The 14,939-nt window shown below is 43.9% G+C and overlaps 1 protein-coding gene across 11 annotated transcripts in view; it reads left to right on the top strand.

Annotated features, from left to right (window-relative positions):
• The first annotated feature begins 964 nt into the window (after nt 1–964).
• Nucleotides 965–14,939, top strand: part of DYNC1I1 (dynein cytoplasmic 1 intermediate chain 1) — a 316,271-nt gene continuing 302,296 nt past the window's right edge. For 4 of the 11 annotated variants that reach the window (XM_058424480.1, XM_032760962.2, XM_058424477.1 and 1 more), the window contains exon 1: nt 968–1,195. The gene's annotated coding sequence lies outside the window, so the exon portion shown is untranslated. Of the gene's footprint in view, nt 1,196–1,954; nt 2,071–14,939 lie in introns of those variants that run through there. The other 7 variants (XM_058424458.1, XM_058447060.1, XM_058424446.1 and 4 more) reach the window with 4 other exon arrangements.

The following is a 14,939-nucleotide window of genomic DNA, read 5'->3' as shown; positions in this document are numbered from 1 at the left end:
GCCTCAGCCTCCCGAGTAGCTGGGATTACAGGCAGGCACCACCATGCCTGGCTAATTTTGTATTTTTAGTTCAGACGGGGTTTTTCCATGTTGGTCAGGCTGGTCTCCCAACTCTCGACCTCAGGTGATCCGCCCGCCTCGGCCTCCCCAAGTGCTTGGATTACAGGCGTGAGCCACCGCGTCTGGCCAGTTACCCAGATTTTTTTTTTTTGAGACGGAGCCTTGCTCTGTCACCCAGGCTGGAGTGCAGTGGCGCAATCTTGGCTCACTGCAAGCTCCGCCTCCCGGGTTCACGCCATTCTCCTGCCTCAGCCTCTCCGAGTAGCTGGGACTACAGGCGCCCGCCACCACGCCCGGCTAATTTTTTGTATTTTTTTTTTTAATAGAGACGGGGTTTCACCGTGGTCTCGATCTCCTGACCTCGTGATCCGCCCGCCTCGGCCTCCCAAAGTGCTGGGATTACAAGCGTGAGCCACCGCGCCCGGCCGTTACCCAGATTTTTAAAAGCTGGGACTTTAAGAAGCAATGTGAAGGCAAGCTACACACACACCACACACACACACACACACACACACACACACACACACTCTTAATTCTTTTTTCTTCTGGGAAAATTGGGATCAATCAGACCTATAAGTCATTGTGTACAACAGGTAGATCTGAGCTTTCTTTATTTCTATTTAAATGACCTTAAGAAGTGTAGTTGCCTGGGAGTGAAAGTTGTTCAATGGTGGCATTTCAGCAGGAGCTCCCAGAATATTGAAGCTCTTCTCTTCGCAGCAACTTAGGTCTAAGTCCTACCGACGGCAGAGGGATAGACGAATTGACCTTTCCAGGTCCCCTGCTCGCCACTAGCCTCCGGACCGGCACCACCCCCTCCTGGCGAGACCGGGCGCGGCAGACGCCGAGCGGAGGCCCTCCCGCAGGAGGGGCGCGGGCGTGGAGGGCGTGGGCAGGGGGCGGGGCGAGCCCCGCAGACTAGGTGCTCCGGGGAGCTGTCAGTGTCAGGCTCTGGGAGAGAGGAAGTGATTGCTCCCTGAGGAGCGCGAGCGGAGCGGCCGGCGCAGCGTGAGACAGCACATCCTGCCCGCGCCGGCCCCGCCACGTTCGGGAGCCGCCTTCAACAACGCTGCCGCCGCCCAGGAGCCGCCGCCGGCTCGGGGAGCCCAGTTCCGCCGCTGCCGAGCGCGTCCAGGTAAACTGGAGCGGGATGTCGCCGCTCCCCGGACCGCCGCCTCCGCACCTCTCCTCAACCCTCCCCAACCCTCCCCACCACGGTGTCGTCTGCGCTGGGGACCAGGCTGGAGCCGAGGCCCCTGCAGCCGCAGCCGGACCCTTGTCCTGGCCCCCTGCCCAGGCTCCTGCGTGCTCCGCTGAGCCCGAAGGCTGCCAAAGCCCCCCAGTAGTACCCCCCTCTCGGCAGAGCCGAGAGACTAGGGCAGAGAAGGAAGGGTCGTGGTGTCACCACCTGGTCGCCCACCTTGTGGGCTGGGAGGGGCGTCCCAGTGCGCCCCGCCTCGGTCTTCCCCAGGGGAGCAGTGGGCGAGCGGCGTTGAAATCTGCACCCCTCTGGGCCACCGGCTGACTGACCCTGGAGGAGGGGAAAAGCTGCAGAGGGAGGGGAAAGGATGCTGTTTGATTACATTTCGAGCTGTCTGCAAAGCTCTTAGATGCTGTCACTACCCTGCAAGTCGGAGGGAGCGAATTCACTTCCAGCAGGGCATTAATTAAACACTTCAAAGCGAGAAGACGCCAGTTTCTCTCTGCTGCGAAAAAGTGTGGCTGGGGGATGTTGTTTTGGTAAACACCTTCAGGGCCGCCTGGCTCTCCTTCCCCGGCTCCTATTCGGAATCGCTCTGGCCTTATAAATCCGTGCGTCGTCATCATAAGGGCAGTGATCCTGGCAGCACTGATGGGAACTGAGTGTGCGGGAGTCTCATGACTTGTACCTTGGCTAATAAGATTAAACAGAAGCCCAGGATCAGGACAGGAAATTACATAGGAGATCAGAGACTCAACAACATGCAGAAGATGGAATATATTCGCTATTCTGGCTTCTACTAATCCTAGGTAAGGGGCAGGAACAAGTAGCCAGCCATTTTCTTGCTTGGAATGCCTTTCAAGTGGGCATTGTAGACTTATTGTAGTTCAGAGTTGTGAAGAATTGCTTCCAAACATTCCAGATTAGCAAAAAGTATAGCTAACAGTAAGGCATAGGCAACTGCAGGTGACAACCCAATGCCTGATATTAACACGGACATGGGTAACAGTCTGTGTACATACTTTAAGTGTGGAAATTATAGAGATATACGTTGATCAGTGTTAGTAAATGTGAAAAGGGAATATTCAGTGCAGTTTGCAAGCTGAGGGTACTGGTGAGAATGTAATACTACCTCTAATTATTTAAAATGCCAGGTTTGTTCAAAAAGGTTTGGTGTGGAAAAAGGGGTCCTAACTCAGCTCTTTTGATCATATTTCTCAATAAAATAAAATCTGAAACACCTGCCACTGAGTTACCAGATGTTCTCTTCATAGGAACCAACTCTCAAATATTTGTTTAGGTCTGAGGATCCAGTGCTCCAAGACCCATTCCTCTTAAAACCTCTAGCACCATCCTTGGGAAGTTTTTAGAATACAGTTGGGGGTCGAATGCAGGATTTTCCAGCCTGTCAAGCTCTTAGTCCTGTTTCTGGCCCACAGCATCTCAGCATTTTACTTTTTCTTCCTTGTCTCAGGCCTCAGATACAAATGCACTTGCATCCTCCCTCTTTGGACCTCTGAGATGCTGCAGCCCCTGGTGCACAGTCCTTGAGGAGGAGGGGCTGGCTTGCAGTCCTTCCCCACCCCCAGCCTTTCTTCCCTCTTTGTTACTGAAAACATGCATGATTGTTTTACTGTTAAAGCTTTAGGTAAAATCACCAGTAGGGATATGAACAGAGAAAATAAACTCGACCTGCAGGAAAAGGGGCAGAGTTCTTAAAGTAGTGGTCCATGGTCTTCAGTTTCTGACTAACTTCGAAGAGAGTAAGAAGATGTCACTTGGCATTTCAGTCACCATGTTTTATATCTCAGAGAAGGCTCTAAGATCTTTCTTCCCAATCCCTCTGCTTCCAAAAATACTCCTTCCCGAGTCTACATTTAATAAATGAGCCTTGCCTTTGATGACAGTGCTGAGTCAAGGATCCAGCCTGGGTGCTGCTCTGTCCGTAAAAACAGCGATGTAGACCAGTCTTGTAAAATGTATGCCAAATCTGAAATCTAGGTACCCCTCTTAGTACAAACAGTGTGCACAGTCTTCACCCTGTTACCATTTTCTCCAGTTTCTTTGTTGTTCAACATAGCATCAGATGAAAAGGTCACATGCATCCGTTTCAAAATCTGTTTCAAACAAATATATTCCTTCATTACTTTATTCTCCCTACACTTGAAACAAAGATTGATAACAATAGCTAAAATATATTGAGCACTTTACCAGGCTTTGCATTTTAAAATACTTTCACAGGTGTTAACTTATTTAAACATCACAAAAATCTTATGAGGCAGATATTGTTTGTAATCCTGTTTTACAGATGAGGAAACTAAGACACAAAGCTGTCAAGTAACTTTTGCTCAGCTACTAAGTTGAGCAAGGCAGCATTTGAATCAAGGCCTGACTCCAGGCCTGTCTCTTCCGTACTATAAAACAATTACACTGGTTAATTTTCATATATTGAATACCAAGCTCTTCTCTTATGTTATCTCATTTTAATTCTTATATTAATCCTATGAAGTAGACATTATTATCCATATTTTCCAAATAATTAAATGAGTTAAATGACATACTCAACATCATTTAATAAATGGCAGAGGTAGGATTCAAATGAGATCTCTCCAAAGACTTTAAAACTAGGACTCATCCATTTTGGCTATTGTGCTATGTGAGAGACAAAAAAGTCAGTGTATGTCTGTTTCTTTCAGGTTTGTTCTCCAATTTCAGTGTGATCCATTGTTATTTTCTTAAAGCCACAAGTATAGCCGCACTTTTTGCCAGTTGATAGGTAACTGTGAATAATATATGCACACTCAAAGTAGACCCATGGCCCCTTAAAATAAATTATGGTGTTGTTTTTGTCTCCTTAATGAAAGTAGCTATTATACTTTGTGGGCCTCAAATGCTGTGTAAATAGTTGCTACCTTAATCAGGGATCTCTTTTACTAGAAATCTTTGTGGCTTCTACATCCCCTAGAGCATGTGAGAACATATATTCTCTTGGGAACTTTGCTGGGACTAGGAACTTCTAGAGTTGGCTTTTTTGTTTTGAGAGTTAACTCAAATGAATTCAACTCTTGTTTTTCTTCTTTGCAATGTATAAACCCTTGACCAGGTCCATGTAAAAGTTATTCCTCTTGACTGGGCACAGTGGCTTACACCTGTAATCTCAGCACTTTGGGAAGCCAAGGCAGACCAATCACTTGAGGCCAGGAGTTAGAGACCGGGCTGGAGGCTCGTGACTGTAATCCCAGCTACTCGGGAGGCTGAGACAGGACAATCACTTGAGCCCAGGAGGCAGAGGTTGCAGTGAGACAAGATTGCACCACTGCACTCCAGCCTAGGTGACAGAGCAAGGCCCTGTCTTAAAAAAAAAAAAAAATTGTCCTCTTGACAGAGACTTTTCATCAATATCTTGGACTTGTGTTCCTTGATTCCTCTCTGAGTGAGGCCTGGCCCCAGAATCTTAGAGTGAAGTTTCCATTGTAACATAGATACCACTGCCTAGGTGCTAATCCTCATGAGCTCACATATTCATAAAACATCCTTGATTCTTTGTTGGAGGAACCTTCTTAAACACAAACCCATAGATACTGTAAAAGGGAGGCATACGAATGATTTTCAGATGGTCATTGAACCCACTAAAATTGATGCAAATTTTCATGCATTTGTGCATAAATGTAGTTTTCTAGGGAAAAAAAAGGGGATATTGCTAACTAAAAATACTGGAAGAATCACTGGTTTACATATGCTGTTTAAAAAAGGGGAGAGGAGCAGAGGTCACTCTGCTGAAGTGTATCGAAGACAAAGCCAAACTATCCTACCAGTGGCAGCCAAAAATAAAATGTTCTTGGCTATCAGGACATTTTTTTGGCATTTCACCAGGAGCCCAGGTGGCAGGTATAGCAAACATCAGCTGACACCGAGTCAGGCCTGCAACTGAGTCAGGCCTCCAGGCGTGGCAGGCAGTCCTAGCTCGGCTTGTCATTCACTGAGCACCTCCCCTGTGCATAATCACTGCTTTATAGATGTGTTAGTTCATTGAATCATCCCAACATCCCTGTAAGGTGGACATTTTTCTCTTTCTTTGACAAACAAGGAGATGCTTGGAGGGATTAAGTCACTTGGTCAAGGCCATATGGAGCCAGATAGTGGAAGGGCTAGATTTGAAATGCAGGTCGGCCTGATTCCAAAGTCTGTTTCTTCTCTTCCTACCATAGCTCATTGTTTCTCTGCCTGTGTGGGACACCAAAAAAGTAATGTGTAGTGTAGCTTTTTATTGTGGCAGGACTAAAAGTCCCTCAAGAAATATGTTCACATACTGATAGGAAAAGCCTAAAATATTATCAAAGGAACAACAACAACAAGTTGTCTCCCAGAGTGGCAGAAGAAAAGCAAGCCCTGCTTTACTTAAGGTGAGTTGAAACTCCACACTTTTGCTTCCCCGTTGCCAGGTGTCTTGCTGAGTACCAAATGCACAGCAGCCCCCACCTAACACAGCCTGAAAACTATCTTGCAGTGGTAACTGCAAATCAAAACTTTATTCATTGCAAAGATGAATTTAAGGCTGTTCTGTCCTCTGAGGCTTCCCTGATACAGCAGCTGTGCCATGATCCGGAACACTGACTTGCTCCCAAATCCTGGGAGGGCCACTACTTACCAGATGACTTACGTGCTCTTTAGTTTTCAGTTCATACCAGTCTTGAAATCCTCTTTAGCAGCTGTTCTTGCTTCCAAATTATTACTTAAGCTCTAACAGTTTTCCACTTACCTATATTCTTGCTATGATCGCATAGAACAACCCACTGTTTCATTTTGGGGGTTCAGAACAGCTAATGCCATCAATGTGGCAAACACACAAAGCAGAAATTTCGGTCAGAGTTGAGGGTATTCATAATAAAAATAATGAATCTCAAGCACTATAGAGGATGATTGTACTTGATCAACAGACCTGCCTGGTAACCGTTCCAGTGTGCTTCATTATGCTTTAACTCAGTGCTTTTCCAACATTATTTTTTCTCTTTTATAATCCCTCAAGAATTTTTAAAAAATTCTGCAGCTCCATCACCTCCACATTTAAGGTTACATCTAATGCTTTTCATCATAAATTTATAGAATCACAATTAATGTGATTTTCAGAATGTTGTAAACTTTGACAGTTAAAAATAAAACCGTGACATCATTCTTTGAATCCAATTAAAATCTAAATACCAGCTTCAATTTAAAATGTATGTGAAGAAGCTCTTTTCACAAAGGGATGTTTTTATATCTTGCAGTTAAGCACCACAGTAAGATTTGGGATTTCTTGGGGTTTTGTTTGTTTGTTTAGTTTATATTTGTCTTTAACCTTAATATGGCAGAAGGCATTTTGTGAAAATGGAGATGGAAAAAGAGGCCTTGAATAATTCTACAACCACAGGCACATTCTCCGGTAGACGGTTTTAGGAAAGCATACAGGCAGAAGCTGCGGTTCTGGAAATTAATGCCATTAACTTTTCCCTTGCCTGCAGGCTCTTTAGAAAGCCACTGTGGAGGCCAGGGGTATGCAGATGCCAGTCTGAAGATTGCACATTTATCTAGCACAGGTGCTGTGTGTTATGGGTCAGTGTGGCACAGCTACTGGCAGTCAGGCCCATTGCCTTTTGTGTATGGGACTCAAATTAGAGGTGGGTAGGGCCAGAAGGAGCTGCACAGAGGCTGGTCCCATTTTCTGCTCTCAAGTAGAGGTGACTGGGAATAGCTGTTTTTTATCTTTCTTCTATTTAATGATTTTTAGTACAAGATGGGCTCATTCCAGTGCTTTCTTTTCTTTTTAGTTTTATTTGTTTATTTATTTATTTACAAACAGGGTCTTACTCTGTTGCTTAGGCTGGAGTGCAGTGGCATGATCATAACTCCCTGCAACTCCAACTCTTGAGCTCAAGCAGTTCTCCCAACTCATCCTTGCAAGTAACTGGGACTACAGGCATGTCCCACCACACCAGCTAGTTAAAAAAATTTTTTTTCGTAGGGATGGAGTCTTGCTGTGTTGCCCAGGCTGGTCTTGAACTTGTGGCTTCCAGCAGTCCTCCTGCCTCAGTCTCCTAAGTGTTGGGATTACAGGCGTGAGCCATTGCACCTGACCCCAGCAAGTTTTTAGATCAGTTGTTCTTAGCCAGGAGCAATTGTCTTCTCCAGGGGACATTTGACAATGTCTGGAGACATTTTTTATTATCTCAATTGGGGAAAAGGGCTGGCATCTAGTGGGTAGAGGTTGGGACTGCTGCTGAACATGCCACAAAGCACAAGACAGCTTCCACAACAAAGAATTATCTGACCCAAAATGTCAATGATGCCGAGGTTATGAAACTCTGCTTTAGAAGTTCTAGTTTTCTCATTGAAATCTTCCCTGTTTAAATAATTTAAGTCAATTTTTTTGGTCTTTACAAGATAGTAAAAAGCACATCTAAGAGCATCTAGGAGGCAGCATAAAGTAATGAGAAGAAGAGATCAGATATCCCACTTACTGCCTGTGTGAGCCTCAGTTTCTTCATCTGTAAAATGGGGAAAATGATGCCTGGCTTGCAAAGTTATTGTGAGGATTGCAGACAATCAGTGTACAGGCCCCAGTGCCTGGTACATGCTAAATACATGGATAATTCTTTTTATGATCAAACAGCAATTATGTCACTCTCTAGTTTATCTGGGATGTGTGTGATCTTGCCTTCCTTTGAACCAAAGGTATGCTTTGTTTTTTAAAAACAAAAAATTGTCTTGATTTAAATTTACTCATTGACATTCGTCTTTCTCCTAGACTTTAGGCTCCTTCAGACATCAGTGTGTCTTCCAGCAGAGAACCTTACACATGGTGAATACTCAACAAGCTTTTGTTGACCTGAAATATTAGCCAGAATAAATCCTACTTAATTTTCCTTTTCTTATAAGACTGACTTCTTTTTCCCCTTGGAGCATTTTAATGTGTTTAGTAAAAACATTCACTTCCTGAAACGTAGCGCCCATTTTGTGTCTGTGCCCAAGATGAATGTGTGCTTGGTAATGCCTAGAATCCTGGAAGCCTTGCTTTCCTGAATCAGGATCATGCAGAGCATTTCTGCTGGGGGAAGGGGAGTCTTGAGGAGGGCAATATTTCATTGAAGAAATGACAGGCAGCATGGTTTGAATCTGGTGTTTTCCTTTTTGAACCCCTTAGGCTAATCCTTTTGGTCTGGCTTTGGTCTGACACTGTCCGATGAGCAGTCCAGCACACTGGCTTCTTTCTGGTAGAAGGGACATTTTGATTCCTTACCAGGTTTATATTTTATTCTAATGTCCAAAGTGAAGCCAAGTAATGAGTATATTTTCATTGAATAAATGAAATATTCATTCATTCTCATGAATAAATGATGACACAACATTATACATCCCTTGCCTACAATCACTTAATCGCTTTTCCCCACTTTTTTTTTTTTTTTTTTCTTTTAGGACGGAGTCTTGCTCTGTCGCCCAGGCTGGAGTGCAGTGGCACGATCTTGGCTCACTGCAAGTTCTGCCTCCAGGGTTCATGCTATTCTTCTGCCTGAGCCTCCCGAGTAGCTGGGACTACAGGCGCCCACCACCATGCCTGGCTAATTTGTGTGTGTGTGTGTGTGTGTGTGTTTAGTAGAGACGGGGTTTCACCGTGTTAGCCAGGATGGTCTCGATCTCCTGACCTCGTGATCCACCTGCCTCGGCCTCCCAAAGTGCTGGGATTACCGGTGTGAGCCACCACACCCGGCCTCACTTTCCCTTTTAGAATACATGCTAGATTGTCTACTCTGACCTGAAATAGTACCCATTTCTTTGTCAAGATGAAGACTTCACTAATTGAAATGGAATGAAGTCCCCTCTTTCTGAATGCAGTTTTGGATCCTACAGCACACCATGTGGAAGCCTTTAAATGTTTATCAAGTTGTTGAATGTTAAAATGAGCCTGAGTGCAGGGGATGACCCTGAGACTCTGTCTCAGAACCAGCTTGTGGAATGTCATTTGGTGGGTTTGGATGATGGAAAGGGAAGCAGGCCCTGTGGGCAATGTGTGTTTTGACACAATGTTCCCTTTTAAAATTACGGTGCGTTTCCTGTTTCACCATCTGCCCGATAGTATCAATATAGCAAGAGGTTGTGGGAATTGGTGTGTATTTTGTGGGAGAAAAGAATAACAACAACAACAAAAAACCCTTCTCTGCCTGTTTCCTTGAAAAGTGTGACTTTGTTCACTTTCAGAAGGTATAGGTTACAGCTGATTTGGAAAGAGGATCCTCCCTCTTTAATGCCTTCAGGCTCAGAGGAAAATGAGAATCTATTTGGGTAAGTTAAAAATGCCAAACTAAATCTCCCAATGCAAATATGGACCACCCAGGGACATTGTAAAAGGCCAGATTTGGGGTTTTGAATATTTACACATTTTCTTGCCTCCTATTTTAAGCTTTTTAATATTTGTCAAATGCTGCTGAAAAGTAATTGGCATATCAAGCAAGGGTGAAATCCCATATCTTATGCCAGAGAATTTAAAGCCGGGGGAACTGTGCTCATTTCCCTTGAGTGTCCCTTGTTTTTAAAAATGAAGAAATGTGAGTTCAAAAAATTCTAAGACCATAAATTAGAGACCTTAAAGTAGATAGAAAAGTTGGTTACAAAACTATTGTCGAGGAGGAGGAAGATAAACTCTCTCTGAGTGCTCCCTTTCCCTGGTATAGTCTGCCCTGACTGAGCCATTTTTCTCAGTAAATTGGGCAAAAGTTTATTTTTGACGATGGGTCAGGGTACTGGAAACATCACCCTATAACATTGTCAACACCACCGCTACCTTCCCAACTGCCGGAAAGGCAGATCTGGGCAGCACATGGAAAAAGTGTTTTCTAAACTCCCTGGAGGAAAATACAGAAAGTTGCTTTAACCAGGGCACATGCTCTGGAGACTGTGTGGTTAATAATGACATTTAGTACTTTCTTACTCTTTACACCCTCCTCACGGGGCATTCCACAGCACTTTAAGATGGGGATGGTAAAGGAGGGGTGCTTGAAGATGTCAGCGCTGTCAAGGAAGGTGAAAAGTAACCGGAATTCTGACTCATTGGAGTGGATTTGATCAGGCTAGGCTGTGTCATGATGCAATAACAAATAACTGCCAAACCTCAGTGGAGTAACACAACAAAAAAATTTTCTTGGCCATGTTACATGTCCAGTGTGGGTCAACAAGGGGCTGTGTTCACCATGTTCACTCAGAGGCCCATGATGTATGAGGCTTCATCTTGATATATACTTCTACAATCCCTGTGGTAAATTGCATACTGCATATTAAACCTCTTGGAAGTGACATATGACACCTCTACTCACGTTCCATGAGCCAAAAGCAGTTGTGTGGCCATTCCTGACTACAATGGCATCCTTAAGTGTAGTCCTATGGGAGGGGAACTGGAATTTTCGTAATAAACTCAAATGACTATGGAAGGGAGGGACTTACATGAAGTCTGCCTATTCATGCTAATAACTACAGTCTCGATGGGGCACCCCTAGGGACACTGACTGATATGTAACCACATATGTAGTGGTTTCAGCCACCAACTCTACAAGTGAATTGGAAGAGTTCCCTGAGCCCTTTGCGGGACTTGCAATAGTGGTGTTGCTCATTTGCTCAGCCACTGCATGCTCAAACCCTGTATGGGATGGGGAGCATGTAGACAGGCAGGTGCAGGAGCCAGAATGAGCACTTTTGGGCCCCAGCCCCATGGTAGCATCGAGGGATGCATTATAATTAATGCTCTTTTAGCAGTTATTGTCCATTGATGGCTAAGTATTAAACCAGTTTGTGGAGAGATAGGGTGACAGCCTTTTACACCCTGTCCTCTTGGTACCTGCATCCTTGTCTGGCGTCCAGGAAGAATCAGGTCACACATGGACTTGAAGGATGGTGAACACAGTGGTTTTATTGAGTGGTGGAGGTTGCTTTCAGTGGGATGGATGGGGAGCTGGAAAGGGGATGGAGTGGGAAGATGATCTTCCCCTGGAGTTCAGCCATCCTGTGGCCGATCACCTCTCTGACCTTCCCCAGCCGAACTCCTCTCGATGTTCAGATGTCCCTTCTCTTCTCTCCTTCTCTGCTGCTCCTTTCTGCCACTCTGCCGCTCTTCTGCTCATGGAGCCTGAGGTTTGGGGTTTTTGTGGGTACAGGATGGGGGCGTGGCAGGCCAGAGTGGTTTTAGAAAAGGCAACATTTGGGCATGAAAACAGAAATGCCTGTTCCCATTTAGAGCCGTGGGTTTCCAGGCTTGAGGGTGGAGCCTTTGCTGGGAACCACCCTCTTCTACCCAGTATTTCCTTGCCTCCTGTCCGTATCACTAATGCCTGAATGAATGCCCATTAAAATATAAAATGCATTTGCATGATTTTAATATCATAAGGAATAACAGGTTCCCAGAAAACTGAGCTTACAAATATAAATTTTACTGATAATGAATAAAAGAAACACATATGGGGTGAAAATTAGCTTCCTTCAGTAGTTGTTCAATTCTAGTCAAGAATATTCATTTAGAACTTATGGAATGCCAGCCATGAGTGAGACTGAGTGCTTGGTGGGCACATGAAAATGAAAAACGTACAGATGGTAGGGGCCAATTTCTAATGGGGGAAAAATAGAATAATTTATTACCTACAATGTGGTTATATGTTATCAGATATCAAATGATTATCACATATGTTAAAATGGGATAAATGCCTCAGAGATATAACAAAGTACAATGTGGATTCAAAGAAGGGTAGTGATTAATAATTAAGTGAATAATCACTTCTTTCAATTTGCAGACTGACCAGACATCAGTGTTACCCAGACAAAAACATTTCAATTAATGTTTTACCTTCATCCTCCTCTTTTGTTTTTGGACCTGATTTGATCACAGAAAAAATTAAAACAGTGATTATGGTTAAGAGGTAGTATAAGAGCATGACCTCTGGAAATAAGGTTCAAAGCTGAGTTTCACCATTTACTAGCTATGCAATCTTGACAAGTTACTTTGCTTGCCTGTACCTAATTTTCTTCACCTGTAAAACAGGATTCATAATAATAGTATCCACTTCCTAGTGTTGTGCTGTGGTTTGAAAGAATAAATCCCACTTAATTTTCCATTTCTTACAGGATTTAATTTTTTCCCCTTGAATCATTTTGATATGCTTAATACAAACATTGACTTCCTGAAATGTACCACCTCTTGTGTGTCTGGGCCCCAAATGGATGTGGGCTTAGTAATTCCTGGGATTCTGGAAGACTTGCCTTCCTGAATTAGGATCATCGGAGTGTTTCAGGGTCAGACGTTCAGTCAGTATTTTCCCTGGTCTGAGAGGCAACCATACAGTCTAGAGAGCTCTAGAGTGTCAATGTGGCTTCTATTCTGATAGATCTGGTAATTCAGGTCTATCGCGGGTACATTTCCTAACTCTCCTGTTCCCACTCCAGCACTTCAAAGTCATGTTAAATTAAATTAAAATTTAATGTGGTATAAATGAATTGTGACTGAATCATGGAGGCATTCTGCTTGTTTGATTCCAGAACGTTAAAAGGTCCATGTGCTTGGGGCCAGTGCCGTAACAAAGGACTGACAAGCTAGAGTCTGGGTACGATGGAGGGGAGCCCGTGAAGCTCATCTTGGTAGATGCTCACCTTCTCTCTCCGCTGTTTTTTCTTTGCCTCCCCCACCCACTCCTGGAATGTAAAGTGGGGGCAACTTGAGGTGATGCTGCAGAGCTTGTGGGCTGTAAGCTGGCGAAGGGGTGGGCATAAAGACTCTGTCTTTGGCAAATAGTTATGAGGACACTTATCTGCTGTAGCCCAAACTTCTTGTGAAAAACAGAGTTAATATCCATGTATAGAGAACCTTTGATTGGTTGAAGCTGTTCAAAAAATGGGCTGGGCTGTCTGTGAGGTAGCGAGTTCCCAATGCCTAGGGAAATTCGAGCATGTCACCTCCTGTGAACATGGTCTGTGAACAGACTTATCAGTGAGAGGTCAGAGAAGCTCTGGTAATTTCTACATAATTTTCCTCAAAATTTAAGAATCTATGATCCTTTGTAATGAGACAGAACTTTGTATTATTCTTTCTTTTGGCCAGGTTCTGCCATTCACTTGGGGCCAGCATAAACAAGGGGGCAGGTGCCAAATTGGGAAAATGTAACAACTTTTGCCTACTTCCTTTCCCATGGGACTGTTTAAATTGTAACATTCATTCATTTGTGCCTTCAACAAACATTTATAAATTCCTCCTGCCAGACAATGGGAATGCTATAGTAACTTCAGGGAGTTTAACAGCCTGTGACAACCATTAAAAACAAATAAGAGGTCTGGAGCAGTGGCTCATGCCTGTAATCCCAGGCTGAGGCGGGCAGATTGCTTGAGTTCAGGAGTTCAAGACCAGCCTGGACAACATGGTAAAACCCCGTCTCTACCAAAAAAATACAAAAAATTAGCCAGGCATGGTGGTGCGCATCTGTGGTCCCAACTACTCGGGAGGCTGAGGTGGGGTGATCACTTGAGTCTGGAAGGCGGAGGTGGTAGTGAGCCGAGGTCGCACCACTGCACTCCAGCCTGGGTGACGCAGTGAGGCTGTATCTCAAACAAACAAACAAACAAACAAACAAGCAAAAACCAAGAAATGTTGCTAACTTAATTCCAAATTGACCAAGCCACCATGCATTTGATGGCTCATTCTTTCACCAAATCCTTTATTCATTCATTCACTCAGTAATCTCTTAATGTACTCTAATGGTTTTTATAATCTGATCCTCCTTCCCAAAAACAGAGGGTAGACAAATATGCCATTTTAAAGGTATGTGCCAGAAACCCCCAATACCATATACATATATATTGTATATAATTAACAAAAATCTATGCCTTCATTGCAAATATATATATATATATATATATATATATATCAGTATGAGGAACAGAAAATGGAGAGATTACTAGGGGCATAGAGTTCTCACCCTGAATGCGTATCTTATGCAAAGAATGTATGTATTGCAAATGCTAAGGCATCTATTTTGAACACTTAATTTCTCACTCTTTCATTCTATACCGCAAAAGTGTGATATGTAAGAAAAGTGTTAATTCCAGTAGTTTGCCTTGATTAGCACATTTGAATAGACTGAATTGGTTTAACATGGAAATTCTTGACATTTTTTTCAAGACTCTTACATGTTCTAAAAATAAATAACTTTCTTCTGAAGCAGGGCAGGACCAAAGGGCAGAAAAAAATAGCCCTGGGTCAGTTATGTCCTGAGAGTGTGGCACCAAACATTCCCCTTTCCAACTTGTTTCCCATTGCGCCCTGCCACCTCAAACCCATTCGACCATATGCTACAGTCCCACTGAACTGTGCTATTCCCCAAACATCGGCCACTTCCCTAGGAAATGATCCCCAGTTCCCATCCTACTCGCATGTCAATGTCTGGCTCTCACTGCTCCTCCTTTAGGAACCCCCTCTGTGCTCCAGTTCTTGCAAGCACTCTTTAGTATGTTATACCTTTGTCACGCATGTATCCCATTTCCCCTGCAATGTTGTTAGTGTTTTCAGACCCTCCCATATTACATGCTTTTTGAGACAGACTCTATATTGATCATTTGTGTAAGTCCCACAGTACCCAGAACAGCACTGTGTGCTTTGTAGGGGCTCAGTAAAAAGACT

This window comes from Hylobates moloch, unplaced genomic scaffold, assembly GCF_009828535.3.
Source record: "Hylobates moloch isolate HMO894 unplaced genomic scaffold, HMol_V3 SCAFFOLD_1, whole genome shotgun sequence".
Taxonomy (NCBI): Eukaryota; Metazoa; Chordata; class Mammalia; order Primates; family Hylobatidae; genus Hylobates; species Hylobates moloch.
This window is presented reverse-complemented; position numbering and strand designations above follow the sequence as displayed.